This window comes from Uranotaenia lowii, chromosome 3 (genome assembly GCF_029784155.1).
Source record: "Uranotaenia lowii strain MFRU-FL chromosome 3, ASM2978415v1, whole genome shotgun sequence".
Lineage (NCBI taxonomy): Eukaryota > Metazoa > Arthropoda > Insecta > Diptera > Culicidae > Uranotaenia > Uranotaenia lowii.
The window spans coordinates 236047030-236064168 of NC_073693.1; the positions used below are offsets into that span (position 1 = coordinate 236047030).

At 33.4% G+C, this 17139-nt stretch overlaps 1 protein-coding gene across 2 annotated transcripts in view; it reads left to right on the forward strand.

Annotated features, from left to right (window-relative positions):
• Window positions 1-17139, forward strand: part of LOC129751670 (hemicentin-1) — a 1296938-nt gene that overhangs the window by 702277 nt on the left and 577522 nt on the right. The window lies entirely within an intron of this gene.

The following is a 17139-nucleotide window of genomic DNA, read 5'->3' on the forward strand; positions in this document are numbered from 1 at the left end:
TCGGTAGAATCAATAATCAGAATTGGCAAAAGTGAATAAATTTAGTATAACAGCTTTCTGTACATGGAAAATTTTATAAATTGACATTTGTTGAATAGAAGACCATTGAATCAAAACTTCCTTTATCGTTATAAAATTAAAAAAATCGAACTCGTTCCTACTACAAAAATGGGTTTCGTTCCAATTATGGAGAGAAACCTTTGATTTAAAATATCCTCCTTTGAACATTGATGAACACAATACAAGAGATGAAGTTCAAGCAGTTATTCAACTTAGAAAGGTTAATTCCAAGATTGGTTAATATCCAATAATATACGCTACACTCAAAATTTCAAATTCAAAATCAAATTATGAAAATAGAGTAAGGTTTATCAACAGTAACAATCTAGACTTAAAACTTATGCCAAAACCTAAAAACCCAACCTTCCGAAATTCTGCTACACTTTTTCAAAACAATGTCACTTGGTCATCGAAATTCAGGTATGAATATTAAATTTCGAGTTAAATTAAACCCATTCCTCCATAATGGGTTCTGATTCCATAATTCCCATAATGAAAATTGTATTCCTATTTTAGTATTTTTGATTCTGTATCCTGTTCAAGATTCTTGATTTTCAGCTATAATAATAATCATAAGAAATTAAAAATAAAAAGCTGCTTTGAAATCCTGGTTTCGCATTTCATATCAAATTTGAATAATGTTTTTCGAGATCATGTTCATTTTCAATATTTTTTGTTTTCCGAATATGAAAAAAAAGAAAATTTGTTTTATATTCAAATTTGAAGTTCTTGATTTATTAATTGATTTATTGAATTCTTACACAAAATTCAAAATTTTATAGCATTGAAATGGCAAAATTGAAAAGTAATATTGAGATCTTTGTAAATTCATATTTTAATTCTGATTCACAATACAGATAAAAAAAGAGAAATAGTTAAAATAGTGAAATAAGATTAAACCTGAAATACGGAATACAAATAATAAATCGTATCATATCGACAATCGTATTTTTCGTACATTTCAGAAATCATATGGAAATTCGGATACAAATTTAAAGCGCGATTATTTAATTTCGCTTGCTAACAGTGTGCTATACATCGAAGTATAACTCGAATTTCGATGTTTTTAAGAAAAATCTTCACTTTTAAAATCTGCACAAAATTATATATTTTCCCAGTGTATTGTTCAACATTACTTACACATGAAAGACACCAAAATTTAGCATTTTTAATTTCAGAAATTTATAGACAAAATTTTGATTATTTTATATAGATATTTGAGTAACGGAAAGTGATGTGTTCAATTTTGTAAAATGAGGTTTCATTATTAGATCCCTGACATTTGAGTTGTGCTTTTTAATGGAGCATTCTAAAGACTAGCAAAAAACGAAATATCTCGTATTCGGTTCACAATGTGTTATTATTGCAGATTTTGAAAGCCATATTTCATATTGTTAATGATAACAGTATGAAATATTGCTTCAAAAAAACCTGAAATAATAACACATAATAGTTGAAATTTGTATCAAGAAAATTTGATCCGGATTTTGGCTTAAGCAGAATTCCCTAGCGCTTAACAGTGTGTACGGTAACTTAACCATAGACGAAATAAATAAATTAAATTTCCTCATGGCCCACGTTACCCCACCCTCCCTTACAAAAATAAAGTTTTAATCTTTTTTCTTTTAAGCATTTTTGGCTGCTTTTCCAAAGATAATAATTAACTATAGGATAGAAAATATCCTCAGAAATTACTTGCGTTTGTTTGTTGATAGAAACTTTGCTAAAAAAATTCAAAACGATTCAGAACTTTAATTTTTAAGCAATCTAAATTTCAGCTTCTACTTTTACTAGCGAAAACTGAAGATTAGGAACAGAAAAAAAAACAATAGAAAAAAAGGTTTTATATGTCTAGCCAATTTGAGTTTTCTGGATTAACTAGTTTGCAAAAAACTATTTTTTTTTTCATACAAATTTGCAAACAAATTAAAACTTGATGCCCTTATTCTTTTTTTCGGGGAGTTTTATCTCGGCATGCAGTCTTGTTTTTAGAAAAAACGACGTATTGATTTTCGTTTCGATCCTTATTGGATCTTCTTCAGGGACTAAAATAGTGTTTATTCAATTAGTTCTGCTGAACATAATTTATGTTTTCTTACCGAAATGATGCCGTTTTCTTGTGAGTGTCGACTCGTCTGGTCGTATGTAGCTGTCTTTTGATCTGTTTGACGAACAATTTAATTTAATTCGTGTTTTTAGATATAAGGTGTAGTGTATCGACTTACTGTGTACAGATGTTTGCTGATAAAAATCCGTTTGTCTAGTGTTTTTGGGATTAATTTTCCACAGCATCGAACTTTTCACTTATTTTGCTTTGATTAAAAATCAGTTATTGTGTATGTGTGTTGGAGAAGAAAAACCGGAAACCAGCGATGAAAACGTGGAGGAAAATGTAAAGTATGCTACAAAGGACTTACTAGCGTGAAACTGAAGCAGCGAATGTCCCAACATCGATGTCAAACAAACGAATTAAAACGCTTATGGGAACTTGGATACACCAAAGGAGACTACCCAATTGAAAAGCTGAGTCAACAAACTGCACATCTGGATCACGAGATCACCACGCAACACCTTTTCGACATCGAATTAGCCAGGATTATCGACAGGGGAAATAACCAGGAAAAACTGAAGATATTGAAAAGCTGCCACATTGAAACAACTAAAAACACTGTAAACATTAAGAAAAACACTGAAAGCATCCATTCTTATACGCAAACATTTTCCAATTACTTGGAAAAATAAGCGAACTGCAAGATAATTAAAAAAATACACACAAAAAACTACATCCTTTAAAGTAAATACACAACGACTGATTTTTGATCAAAACAAAATAAGTGAAAAGTGAAGACTGTGCTAAAAGTTCGATGCGAAAATTGATCCCAAAACCACTAGACAAACGGATTTTCATCAGCAAACATCTGTACACGGTAAAACGATATACTACACCTTAGATCTAAAACACGAATTAAATTAAATTATTCGTAAAGCAGATCAAAAGACAGCTATACACGACCAGTCGAGTCGACACTAAAAAAAACGGCATCTTTTCATGATCAGTAGAACTTACTAAATGAACACTATTTTCGTCCCTGAAGAAGATCCAATAAGGATCGAAACGTTGGAAACGTAAATCAATACGTCGTTTTTGCTAAAAACAAGACTGTAAGCCGAAAAAACTCCCCGGAAAAAAACATATTTCCAGTCGAACTTTCTACAATAAAAAAACGAAGCTTCAAGAATCAATAACTGATTCTCAACATTTATTTTTGTTTATTACCTCAGACGCAACTATTAACATTTCTGTGAAGATATTTTTCATATTTTGGATTATTTCAAAATTTGATTTGATATGTATGTCGGGTAAATTATCTATAAACAAGATGAAAAATAAAAAACACACATTTTGAGTGGTCATGACAAAATTTTCAGGGTCTTTTTGAAGTAAATCGTTTATACATATGACCCATTCCAAGCACCCCTCAACTGGAGAACCGATTTTTATTTTTCATTATCCAAATATAAATTACGTAGCGTTAGAAAGGTTATTTCTTGAGTGTCCTTTTCCATAAAAAGATATTCAGCTACCTTTTTTTTTAGAATTGAGTATGTTAACGTTGAAATTTAAAAATTTTAGTATGAAATTAAATTGATTTTTGCAAATATTCTTCATTCATAACATAACTTTATCAAAAATCTAGCTATGTCAAAACAAATTACTGCAAAATGATGGTAGAAAAGCCATCTTTTAAGCATGATATAAGATAAATAACAGTTACTGCAAGTTTACGCTCTAGAGTCGTTGATAAAGGTATCTATTTTTAAGCGTTGTGACGTCACGAAAATTCTACTGTTTTTAAATTTATGATTTACTGAAATTTCATATATTGTCGAAAATTGGAGGTCTCTTCAAACTTTTTGAGTGGAATTTAATGCAATTTTTAGATTGAAAATCGGTTTAGCAGGTTGTGAGTTGCACCCGGGTAAAGAATGCGTTGTGACGTCACGAAAATTTATTTACTCTTTTTCGAAAACGTTCAAGACTTTTTACCTTAAGACTATGATAGTATTTCTTCAATACAAGTTCAACACAACATTGTGCTTCAATAAACGAGTTCTATTATCAAGAATATCTAAAGAATCTAAGAAACTAATATTTTTTTTGCATTAACTTAGTTGTTTTTAAACATTTCTAATAAAACATATAAAACAGCACTTAAAAATGCGTGATTCAAGAATAAACAAACTATCAAACAAATGAAATCCTCATCGATTTTGTAAAAGAATATTTGTGAATCATAAAGCAGATAGTTATCTGTGATTTGAATAAAAATCTTGTTAAAGATCTAGTACTCCATATATCTATGTTAGAATGAAAAACACCGCTAGAAGCTTCTTTTTCTTTCTAGCATTATGTTCAAACAAATAAGTTCCATGAAATAAATGTAATGAGATTCAAAAAATCTGGTAAACTGGTAAACTTAATAGATTAACTTTTTTATTAAAAAAATCATAAGATTTCCATAGAAAATAAATTTTTAAAATTAATTCAATTGTTTTAATAGAAAACTGCTTTTATTGAAATTTCCACCTCAAATAATGTCACTAGAAAATCCAAATCGAACCCCGTGTTCACATAAAATCTCACAAAACAGACTTTAAACTGAATTACAAAATTTAATAAATTCAAATATGTACTACCACAAGGTCTCATGCAAAATTCGGGTCAGATCATTCTAAGGAAAGAGGTTGCGCAACACACCTAAAGTTTGTATGGAATTATGTAGATTTGGTTCGGCATGATAAAAAAACCGTTTTTCATCAATAATTTAGGTCTTTATCAACCAATTTTTCTTTTAATTTGAGTATTTTAAAGCTTTGATTATGACAATATTTTATCTGAGGAACGCGTTTCGATTAGTTTCGATTAGAGTTATCATAAAACAGCTAAAACGTTAGCGCTAGCGTCGATTAACGATAATTCATGTATTTTTTTTATATTTGACCCATCAGAAGCTAATTTTTGAAACTCAAAAACCTTTTTAACTAAACCATTGTCGAAATGGGATCTTGAGATAAACTATTTGTCATAATGAAAGCTTGCGACTTATAACATTTTCATTAGATGGCTGATTCAGGCACTCTAGTGTCGATTAATTATCTTTGGCAAGATCGAAGGCTTTGAAATTATCATTTATTTTTCCTTTCCTTTGCAATTAAATATTAAAAAGAATCAGAAACATATTTCAACGCTTTTACGAATAAATATTTCCTAGTTTTAGTTTTTTCCTAAATAATATTCACATGATCGCATAAAAAAACTTCGATTAAAATTGATGTGAGCAGTGTTGCAAACCTTATCTGCTTATATGGGCCTTTGAGATTAAATTCCATTTAATTTTTGGGAATAAATGGATCGATTTCATCACCAAATCACATTATTTATTAAGTTTTTAAGCATTTTAAGCAAATCAAGTATTCATTTTAAGATTATACTTTGATTTATTTCATGTAGCTAACCATTAAATTTTGTGACGTCACAACGCTTTGCAAAACCCTGCTTTAAAAAAATGGTGCGTTGTGACGTCACGAAACTGAATCGCTCTAAAATAAATTGACATCAAAATTTAAAAAAATCGAAAACAGTGATTTGTTCGTTGTAATGAACCGATACTTTCCTGAAATTTTCATAAAATTTGATCAAATAGAAGAGCAGAAAATTGCGACGTTGTAAAAAAAATTGAAAAGTGGGAAAAGAGGCGCGTTGTGACGTCACGATTCCTTTTGGTTATATTTTGTTAACTATTTACTCTATACAAATACTTTTGGTTTCAAATTGTAGAGAATTAAATTTTGACCCTATGATGTACAATTTTGAACAATGTGCGATATGACCTGTAAAACTTACATACAATATACCAAAAAATTGTTTTGCAAACGTTGTGACGTCACGCTGGAATGGGTCATATGTATATAATTTACGTTTGTTCGCGTGCCAAACAAAAAGTTAAACTAAGGGCTACATTTGATATAAATAGTTTTTTCTTGATGAAATGGTGATTGATACGTGAATTATTTGAGTCGTGGCGTCACAACGCGGCACTTTTTTTTTGTTTTTAAAAAGCAACAATTTCAACGATTACGTTTTCTTTACACAAGACAACAAAATAAGTTTTTTTTAGAAGTGATGTCTGAGTAATGAATTTATTAACAGTGTAAAATGTTTTTGTAAATAATTAAAAATAAGAGCTGAAGAAATTTTGGATGAGCACCTGCAACGGGTTATAGAGCTTAGTTCATTTAGAAATGAGACGCTTTCATTTGGTTATAACCAAGGTGTGTATATATAGGAGAAGTAACGATATATCAAATTCCCGATTCAACCATTTTGGTTATTTAGGCTATGCAACTGCGGAACACATGGAGTTTGTTAAACAACAAACCACAGAAAAGCTGAGCAAATAATCTAATGTTTGTAAACAAACTCATTGAGAGCCCCGCTCACTCCTCGCCTACTGACTGTCAAAGTCGGAGAACCTCGTGTCTCAAAAATCCTTGGAAATAACTAAGTCCCTAGTGAACGGTCTTGAATAATTTTAACAGTGTAGTGTTACCTGTAATAAGAACTACACTGCCCAATTAAGAAATTTTAAACTTTGGCTTTTACGAGATATTCAAGATGCAAGAGAAGAAGAAATAAATAACTGTGAACATTTTTCTTCAAAATCCATCATTATAAAAGCGGGAGCTGACAAAACCCTTGTGCACACCAAAAATTACTATACTTGAGTGGTTTAAAAGTATAAAAACACTGTCAAAAATGTCCAAAAAGTTCAAACCAAGTGTAAAAGTTAAACACATGATCGGTTATTATATTTAAAGATCATCAGGGATTTCAAGGCTTATACCAGCATTTTTAATTAAAAATAAGCAAAAACTCAGTGTATGATTCTGAAATTTCCAGAAAATTTATTTCTGAGATCCTAGAAATTTTGTCCAGAAATCAATCATATAAACTTAATCTCAAAATACAAATTTTCGCTTGTTCCAGAGCTCGTAAGCTGGGTAACCGGTACCGAGCCGACAGATAAGTTAAGGACGGCAATAAATATGAAATAAACAATGTTTCACAAGTTACGTCAGTTAACATCTGTAAAATTTGTGCTTCTGTTAAGGTAGCAGAGTAAAGTTTATATTTGCTGGTCGTGGGGGGGGGGGGTTGGAATTCAAATTTGACTAGAAACAATAACAACACCAAAAATGCACAATAAATCAGGTGAGTCAATATACAAATATTCAAAATTATGTAATTCCATGTTTTGTAGTTGTTCGGACAACTTCCTCTTCGGTAACTTTAGGAGTGGACTGTATAGAGTTCTTTCCCCGAGACTGACACAGGCATGGGAGGATTTTCACTTCTGATGAAGAAATCACTGGTTGTACTTTTTAGACTTTTTATTCGAGTATAGGTTTCTCGCGACGGTTTGATACAAGTAAGTTGTAATTGGAAATTTTCCTGGTATTTATACAAAAACAAGGTCTTTGATTTGGCTCCAGATGAGTAAACCAACTAAGAAGAAATTCTTTAGCTGAGATTGGGGTTCTTTAAGCGTTAGACGCGACAGTAGTAAATATTAAAAAATAGAGCACTTCAAAAACATTGAAATTAAGCTTCAAAGTTTCTAATTTTGATCATTTTTTGAAACTTTTTATAGATTAACTATAAAATCACGATAAAAATACGTGAAACGTTTGTAAACTTTAAAATGCATATAAGATAGTTTGAAATTTAATGCTTTTCATATTTATTCGCTGTCAATTAAAATACTGAGTCGTGACAAGAACAAAAGGAAGAAATAGTGTTTTTCTGAATAAAAATTAATGAATATTTTGTTTTCAGAAAACAAAAATTCAGGCATAAAAACAAAGACAAACTGATCATGAAAAAGCTCAAAAAATTAAAATCGTTCTCTCACATTTTATATAAAAATTTCAAAAAAACTTTGCAATTAAATTTGGTGAAGTTATTTAAAAATACAAGAAAAAAATAAACAGATAAGCTTTTACGAAGAAATTTTTCGAAAAAAACTTCTTATGAATTCGAAAATTAATTTATAGAATTCAATTGATAGCTAAAGAAAACAGCACTTTATACCTTTATTAATTTGGTAGTTTTCAAATTTTCCTGAAATTTAATGAGTTTCCTGAATCTTTACATTGATTTTGTCAATCGCCTCTAGTTTTGGATATATATGGTTCATAAGTTTAAAAACTAATAAGTGTTGATTGATATCAATCATACTGATTAACTAGCAAATCTACACGAAAGAACAAAAACTGACTCTGAATTTGTTTACTTCATTTGACTAAGAAGAAAAAATATTTCGATCATGACGATGATGAATAATCTAAAAATAATAAATTTAACAGTTTTTAAAAATTGGACAAATAACATAACAATATAAAGATTTCATATTATTAAACCTTTTTGTTGAAGACTGTAAAATCATTTTATTTTTGGTTTGAAAATATCTTAAATTAAGTTTTTGTTGTTCTTTTTTTAAATTTTTTAAATTCCTTTATTAAACATAAAACTTGTCAAACTTTTTTCGCAGAAGTCAAAATAATTTGTGGTCTTAGAGAAAGTTGAAAATTTTTAAATTTTATTGATTTTTTGTAAAGCTGTATAATTTTGGCTAAAAGATTACGATTATTTTTGTATGATAACTGCATATTTGGCTTTATTTAATTTAAAGGAAATTAGCTATAAAGTTCTTTGCCCTTCGGAGAGATGTGAATTTTGTGGCTTTGTGTAATCTTTAAAAACCCTTTGAGTTTGGAGTTGAGTATTAGAAGAAAAAGAAACAAAAAACAAAGTTAAAGCTAAAATTTGTTTCTTGAAGAATATTTATAGTTAGCAGAAAAAAATGTGATGACGTTTTTTTATAATCAAAGTAATGAAAAATAAAATTGAAGTTAACGTTTTTTTGGATAATTCTAATAACTATCGTAAGTTTTAAATGCCTGTCACATTTCTACCAATTTGTTGACATGTGAAATAGGCATTCGATGAATGAATTTTGTTAGCTTCAAAATCTGAATTTGGTTTGTTAGGCTTCTTAATAAAAACCCATTCTAAATACAACCCATTTTTTGTGTCAGGATTGTGGAGATTGTGAAACAAGTATCAATTTTCAAACTTTTTTAAAATGAAATGTTTTAGGCCTTGAGTGATTTAGGATTAATTTCCGCCGGAGGCAAGAACATTTTCTAACATGTACGGTAAATTCCTTTCTTAAACTGAAAATTTTACTTGGAAAAAATTTCCATGAGGGGGGGGGGGGGGGGGGATTTAATTTTTAAAATTATTTTTAATTTGTTTTTGTTTCAATAACGTTATATGACAGCAAGGAGATTTCTTATGCACATTTTTTCAAATTTTGTTGGTGTATGTTTAAATACCTTTTTTCATCAATACTGATGTTATGAAATCGCTTGGTACATCTTTGTACCTGAAAATGATCACATTTTCATATGTGATGAAAGAAATTAGAGAAACATGAACTATCAAAGAACGAAAGAACATAAGCCGTAAATATCATGACCATGTGCTCGTTCGGCTAAAATCCCGAGTCGATGGGTGGGGTTAGAGAAACAAGAGAGATCAATAGAGGGAAAGATCACATGCGGGATATACATGGTGTTTCGATAGAAGGTCCAGCAGTTGATCGGCAGAGCTCGATTGCTCGTGTTCGCCGGTTCCATCACGTTCACCGTGGTGGAATTGGCTAACGCGCCGTTGTACCGAAGCGGAGATTGCAGGTTCAAGTCCTGTCGGTGAGCCGTTGTATCTTTTTCGAAATTTTCATGATATTTACGGCTTATGTTCTTTCGTTCTTTGATAGTTCATGTTTCTCTAATTTCTTTCATCACATATGAAAATGTGATCATTTTCAGGTACAAAGATGTACCAAGCGATTTCATAACATCAGTATTGATTTCAACAGAGCAACACCTCCCTGTGTAACTGGTCTGCTCGGAACCTTGAGCGGCACTGATTGCTTCTTCATCTGACCGTAAGTTGCGGCAAACCCGAAGCAATCGACCATGTGCTCGTTCGGCTAAAATCCCGAGTCGATGGGTGGGGTTAGAGAAACAAGAGAGATCAATAGAGGGAAAGATCACATGCGGGATATACATGGTGTTTCGATAGAAGGTCCAGCAGTTGATCGGCAGAGCTCGATTGCTCGTGTTCGCCGGTTCCATCACGTTCACCGTGGTGGAATTGGCTAACGCGCCGTTGTACCGAAGCGGAGATTGCAGGTTCAAGTCCTGTCGGTGAGCCGTTGTATCTTTTTCGAAATTTTCATGATATTTACGGCTTATGTTCTTTCGTTCTTTGATAGTTCATGTTTCTCTAATTTCTTTCATCACATATGAAAATGTGAACCTTTTTTCAAATGTTTAAAAAAATCATTTCTGAGAGTATGGTAAATTCGGGTAATGCTTTGTGGGGCACATGTGGCCCGTGGGCCATAGTTTGGTAACCCAGGATTCCCAGGATTATTGTATTTTCGGTTTTTTCTGCTTCCAATAATGTTTTCCGGTAGAACTGAATCCCACAACCCACCTCTCCGGTTTTTTGCATGTTTTCCAATATCAATTTTCATCTTATCTAGTCCCTGAAATTTCAACTTACACAGTTGGATTCAATTCTTTACAAAAAAGTTTCGCTGACTGAATGCTTGAATCAACCCATAGATGGATATTAAGTAAAATTATAAAAAAAATGACAATGCATAAAATTTAATAACGTACACCTGGGCAAGTGCAAACGTTCAGTTTTTTTTCTTAATCAATAAATTAACTTAAAATTTTTTTTTCTAGAAATTGTTATTTAGGCCGAAACAAACAATCTGACCCAAATAAACTTAATTTTCCTGAAATTATTAATTAAAAACAATTTATCTTCTGATTGTTCACTCACAAATTCAAGTTCGTACAAGACATGAAAAGTGTTTTTTTTGCATATTTTGGCTACAAAAAAGGTTATTAAATCCTCTTTTTCGATTTGTGGAAATAATATTTACCCTCCTGAATCGACACTGCGGAGCAAGTGCAGACGCACCTTTCAGCCACCTAACATCAGCCATTTCAGAATTTCATTTCCAAAATAGTTCAGCATTATATTAGAATGGTCTGAAAAGCTATCCAACGTTATATATCTGTAGCGAATAATCGAAATTCTATTATGCCTTGAGCCTTGGTTAATGAAGGTCTTTTTCTCAAAACAACAGTCAGCAAAAATGGAGTTTCTAAAAGTTATAAATATTGGAGGAAAACAGCAAATAGGGCAACGGACTTATTTTGGACCAGTGGACCAATTTTAGACCACCTTGTCTAGCTCTCCTATAAAACAACTAATAATGAAAAAAAATAGTGCATTACATTAAGTGTCAGGGCTTCAACAATATTTGCTAAAAAATTTCATGATTATTTGTTTTATAAGAGAGCTAGACAAGGTGGTCCAAAATTGGTCCACTGGTCCAAAATAAGTTCGTTACCCTATATCAATAAAAAATTAATAAAACATGTCAAAACATGCAATGAATTCATTTTAAGACCGAAAATAATTTTGTTAAAAGCATTGCGTTTGCACTTGCTTCCATAAACGGGGTAAGTGGGATCTTCGAATTTTTTTCACAAAAGTCCTGTTTCTTTTTACCAACATTTTAACCATTTTTCACATTAAACAGGAATCTGTTGAGAACTATTTTAGTGATGCAACGAACGATAACTGGTCATTTTTGAAAATATATTATTTTTCTAGGACATGTCTAAGTTGAACTATTATAAAATCCGTTTGCACTTGCCCCAGTGTACCTTATCAACGTTTGCGAAGAAACTGAACATTCAACGCAGTTTGGCGGAAGCCTTTCGCCGGAAATTAATGAAGGTGTAGAAAATTTGTCACATGACCCAACAAAAGTGGTTTGTCAAATGCCTCTACAAACAAACCACTTCCCAATGCTTTACTCTTATCGAAAAACCGAAGAACCTCGTTTCAGGCACAACACATGAACACAAAATTGTCTCCAAACCTGATAAATTTATATCAATTTCATTTGATCCGCAAGATGAAGCCCCTCTTTTCGAGCAGCTCATGTGTCTATTTTAGCCGTCTAAAATAGTCGTCCTCAAACAAACGGGACAACCCCGGTCCGGAATCTTCCGAAAGCGTTTTAACCCGTTCATTCATTCGGTGGGCAATCAACGAAAACGGACTGCCTCCTCGAGCGGATTGCGAGGGAAAAGGATTTGGGTCGTCGCCAAGCAACTGCAAAGCCTCGCACTAATTGATTTTCCTTCATTAATCGGCTTTGAATGGAGGAAGCGAATGAGAAAAATGGAAGATTTGGGACCGTCATCGTCGGCGTCCCCATCTCTAAAAGGAGCGAGCAGCGAAAACAAGAAAGGATTGGGTAACCCGGGACTCGAGAAGATAAAGACTGTTGGAACTAAGTCTTTACTGAAACCGAACTAAACTGGAAGGCTTTCGTTTTGCAAAATAAGAGGAAATCTTGTTTTCTATCGGTAAAGGAAGACAATTTTCGGAAAGGATCCACTTGGAAAATTTGCTCAGGCTTTGGGTGAGATTTGTTGGAGACCAAGCTATCAATAGATATGTGGGGTTTAAACATGTTCTCCGAAGGGTTTCACTGGAAATTCAATGAGTACGTTATTAACATTTTGGGATACAAAGACGCATTGATTTGCTTGAGTAAGTTATTCAATCACAATTAACGTTGCTTTGAGATGAAATATTCAGAAGAAAAGATTTCTGAGGAGTTGTACCAGCTGCTCTGAGAAGTACATAAATATGTTCGATCGTCATTTTTGACAAGTTATTCGGACACACTTTCGGATTCAAATAAATTTTACACGAATTTTTTTTTTTTTGATTTTCTGATGGTGTCTTGTTGATAATTTCTTGACCAAATCTGTGTCAAATATTCAATCCTCCAAGGTAGATTTTTTTTTATAATAGACAGTGACTCCTGCTCAAGTTGCTCAAAACTTTTAAGGAGTTCCACTTATATTTTCCGCGACCTAATATTTTCATGCAGCTAAAATTAAAATTTCGTTAATGAGGCAGTTGAAACATAAAAGGTGATACGGTCGAATATTGGTCAATATTAACTTGACGTATTTCTTTCAATTTTGCAATTTGAAAACCTGAACACCCCTCATTTTGAAGGTGTGTGTGTGTGTGTGTGTGTGTGTGTGTGTGTGTGTGTGTGTGTGTGTGTGTGTGTGTGTGTGTGTGTGTGTATGTGTGTGTGTATGTGTGTGTGTGTGGGTGTGTGTGTGTGTGTGTGTGTGTGTGTGTGTGTGTGTGTGTGTGTGTGTGTGTGTGTGTGTGTGTGTGTGTGTGTGTGTGTGTGTGTGTGTGTGTGTGTGTGTGTGTGTGTGTGTGTGTGTGTGTGTGTGTGTGTGTGTGTGTGTGTGTGTGTGTGTGTGTGTGTGTGTGTATGTGTGTGTGTGTGTGTGTGTGTGTGTGTGTGTGTGTGTGTGTGTGTGTGTGTGTGTGTGCTCCTATTTTGATTTTGGAATTCACTCTTCAGTTGTCAAAATGCCGTCCTGCTCGCGCATCGCGAAAACCCGAGCTACTTGCACGCAAAGCTGGCTAAATCGCTAAAAGTTGCCAAATCAACCTTTACAAATGTAAATAAAGTGTTTGGGGAACGTTTGTCGCCAGCCAGGAAGTCTGGATCGGGGGAAAATCGAAAACCTGAAGCCGCTGAGACGACAAAGAGAGTTGCCGGGTTTCAAGGGAAATCCTAACCTCTCTCCGAGATGCCACAAATAAGCTGGGTGTATCGTCTACAATCGTACATCGAGCCAAAAAACGAGCCGGACTATCGACTTACAAGTACGTAGTGCATGGGTGGCCAACATTTTCAACAGGCGGGCCAAATTTCAGAAATGAGATTAGATGGCGGGCCAAAAAATAACAAATTGTTTTGGAATATTGAAAAAACAGATTTTTGAAAAAGCTTTGAAAACATTTGCCTAGGTCACATCGCGTAAACATTAAGTTTGTCAGATGGTTTTATTCGGGTTTGCCCGGATATCCAATACAAAATTTGATTTTTTTTATTCATGCATCCGAAACGATAATTTTTGAGTGAGTTTAAAATAATAAAGGTTTTGTGGAAGCTTAAAATACGATTTATAATCTGCTGATAATTTTTGATGGACATTGTTTTCAAGTTTTATTATTGTCTTTGAATTGCTATTGATATTGCCTGGAGTTTTGGTCGAAAATTTTGAAATCAAATACCTGGATTTTACTAGGTTTTGAGATAAAAAAAAGTCCGGATTTTCTGGCCCGGATACATGCTGAAAAATTTCTGTCAACTTCATTATAGATTTATCTTAATAAGTCGTTTTTGTTACTTGCATATTTTAACAATTTTTCCTCCATTTGAAAAATAGTATATTACGCAACACGAAATGAATTTTCCTATCCCTCCCAACTTTTTATGTATGTACGGGGTATTCCTTGAAAAAAATTTAAAATTTAAAAATCGGTTTATTCATCCCAGAAATGTCAAATGGCGTGACTACAATGGACATAAAGTCAATTTTAAGGTCTCCAAATATGAAAAATGACCGCCCGATTTCCAAAGTTTTCAAGTTGACCGCTTTACTTACAAAAATTCGATAGACAAATTAAAAAAAACGCAGAATGGTATTGTTGGAAAAAGTAGCGTTCACAGGCTTTTGACATTTAAAGAAAAATTTTTTAAACGAACTCTAGAAAACTCAAAAATAATATTGATTTTTCAATGTACGGACCTCAACCTCAATTCAATCCTACCTACTCTTTCCAAATTTTTCAATATCTCGATTTGACCAGTGAATTCGGAAAGCCTTTTTTGAACAGGATTAATACGAACTTGAGTCTTTTTTAATCATTGTACCTTTTTCAAGTTTGACTAAAAAAAGTCACTCTTCTGAAAGATTTGTCAGTACCAAACCGGTTCTAGTTGAAGTCGATTTTAATATGATCTTTATATCTTTCAAAGGCCATTCAAACTCCTCAATTTAAAAAAAAAACTAGAGTCCACTTGAATGCTCTTCATACCAATAATGAAAATTGTTATTGTAATTGTTTTTTTTATACAGTGACGGTAACTTTTTCTGTAAACTTATATGAGGCCCGCAGAGCCAAAGTAGTATAAATGCCTAAATGATCGATTTTGAGTATTGTCAAACGATTCTCCATGTTGATTTTTTAGATTTTGAAAATTGTTTTCGCATAGTTTCACTTTCGAAAGATATGTATGTAAAATGGCCAAACACAACAAATTTAAAAGCGTTTTTTTTTTAAATAAGTTTTTATACACTTTTACCCCTCTGGCTCACATGATTTCAAAGTTTTTTTAAGATCTTTGTTTTGAATTTAGTAAGAGTAGATTCAGATATATTCTTTGAACATGGCTTTTCCAAAATGAGCTTCGCGGGTCACAAAAAGTTGTTCGCGGGCCACATGTGGCCCGCGGGCCTTGGGTTGGCCACCCATGACGTAGTGACTCCAAATCGCGATGATAAACAAAATACGACGGCCAAAGCGCGATCCCGGTGGCTGTACACGACGATGCTGACGAAGTTTGACTGCGTGGTAATGGACGACGAAACCTACGTCAAAGCCGACTACAAGCAGCTTCCGGGCCAGGAGTTTTATACGGCAAAAGGAAGGGGAAAGGTAGCTGATATTTTTAAGCACATGAAACTGTCAAAGTTTGTGAAGAAATATCTGGTTTGGCAAGCTATCTGTACCTGTGGCTTGAAAAGCAGCATTTTCATAGCTTCCGGGACTGTCAACCAAGAAATTTACGTGAAAGAGTGTTTGAATAAACGTCTGCTGCCTTTCTTGAAGAAACACGGCTGTTCCGTACTGTTTTGGCCGGATTTGGCATCTTGCCATTACGGTAAAAAGGCCATGGAGTGGTACGCCGCCAACAACGTGCGAGTGGTTCCCAAGGACAGGAACCCTCCCAACACGCCAGAGCTCCGCCCAATTGAGAAATACTGGGCTATTGTCAAGCGGAACCTAAAGAAGACCAAAAAACTCCTAAGGACGAGCAGCAGTTCAAGGAAAACTGGCTTCCTGCGGCGGAGAAGGAGGACAAGGTGGCTGTACAAAATCTGATGGCAGGGGTTAAGCGTAAGGCCCGGCAATTCGGATTTGGAAAAGCGGAAGCCTTACTGAATATTATTCCTAAATTTTATACTAATTAAACTTGAAAAAAAAATTTAATTTGATTTTTTAAATAAACGATTTCACCGATTTACACGCGTTTTCCCTCGACCAAATTTTGAGCGTATCACCGTTTAGTTGAGAACATACTCACTAACTTAGGGTTTTCTTCACCTCGTGCAAAGCGCTAAATAATTTGATGTTTTTGCTCTTTTATCGCCTGAACAGATTACAAATTTTTTTTATATATAATTCAAATCGCATTCAAAATTATCAAACTGGAGATGCTTCTGTTAGTGTGTATGTAGAGTGGTAGTTTTCGTTCGACTATAAAAATATTAAGATCAAATTCTAATCATTTTAAATTTACACCATGTAATAATTTGGACATGCAGAATCATCTATCTATGTCGTTGTGTACCAGATAACTTCTTTGAAACCTACTCGAGTAAAAATACAATTTTTATGTCCACACTCTCCCCAAGATACCGAAACTCACAAAATTTTCCATCTCCCTTATTGACTCCTAATGTTTGACAGCGAAAGCGCTTCCGGTAGGCACGTGAAAATATTATTGTTACCGTTATCGATATGGCAGCAGCAGCAGCAACTTCCGGAATGTTCCGTGTGATAGAGGTGTTGCCACTGATGACATACTTTAGCTGCTCCGGCTAAGCACTCTGAGGGTGTCAGGCATCAAAGCGCCTATACGTAGGCCTCCTTCGAGAGGAAGATCCGGTGTGATGAAGTTTTATTGATCTTACTGAAAGGTTTACCCTCGTCTTGGATGTCATTTTCTTTTGCGAAAGCCTCCC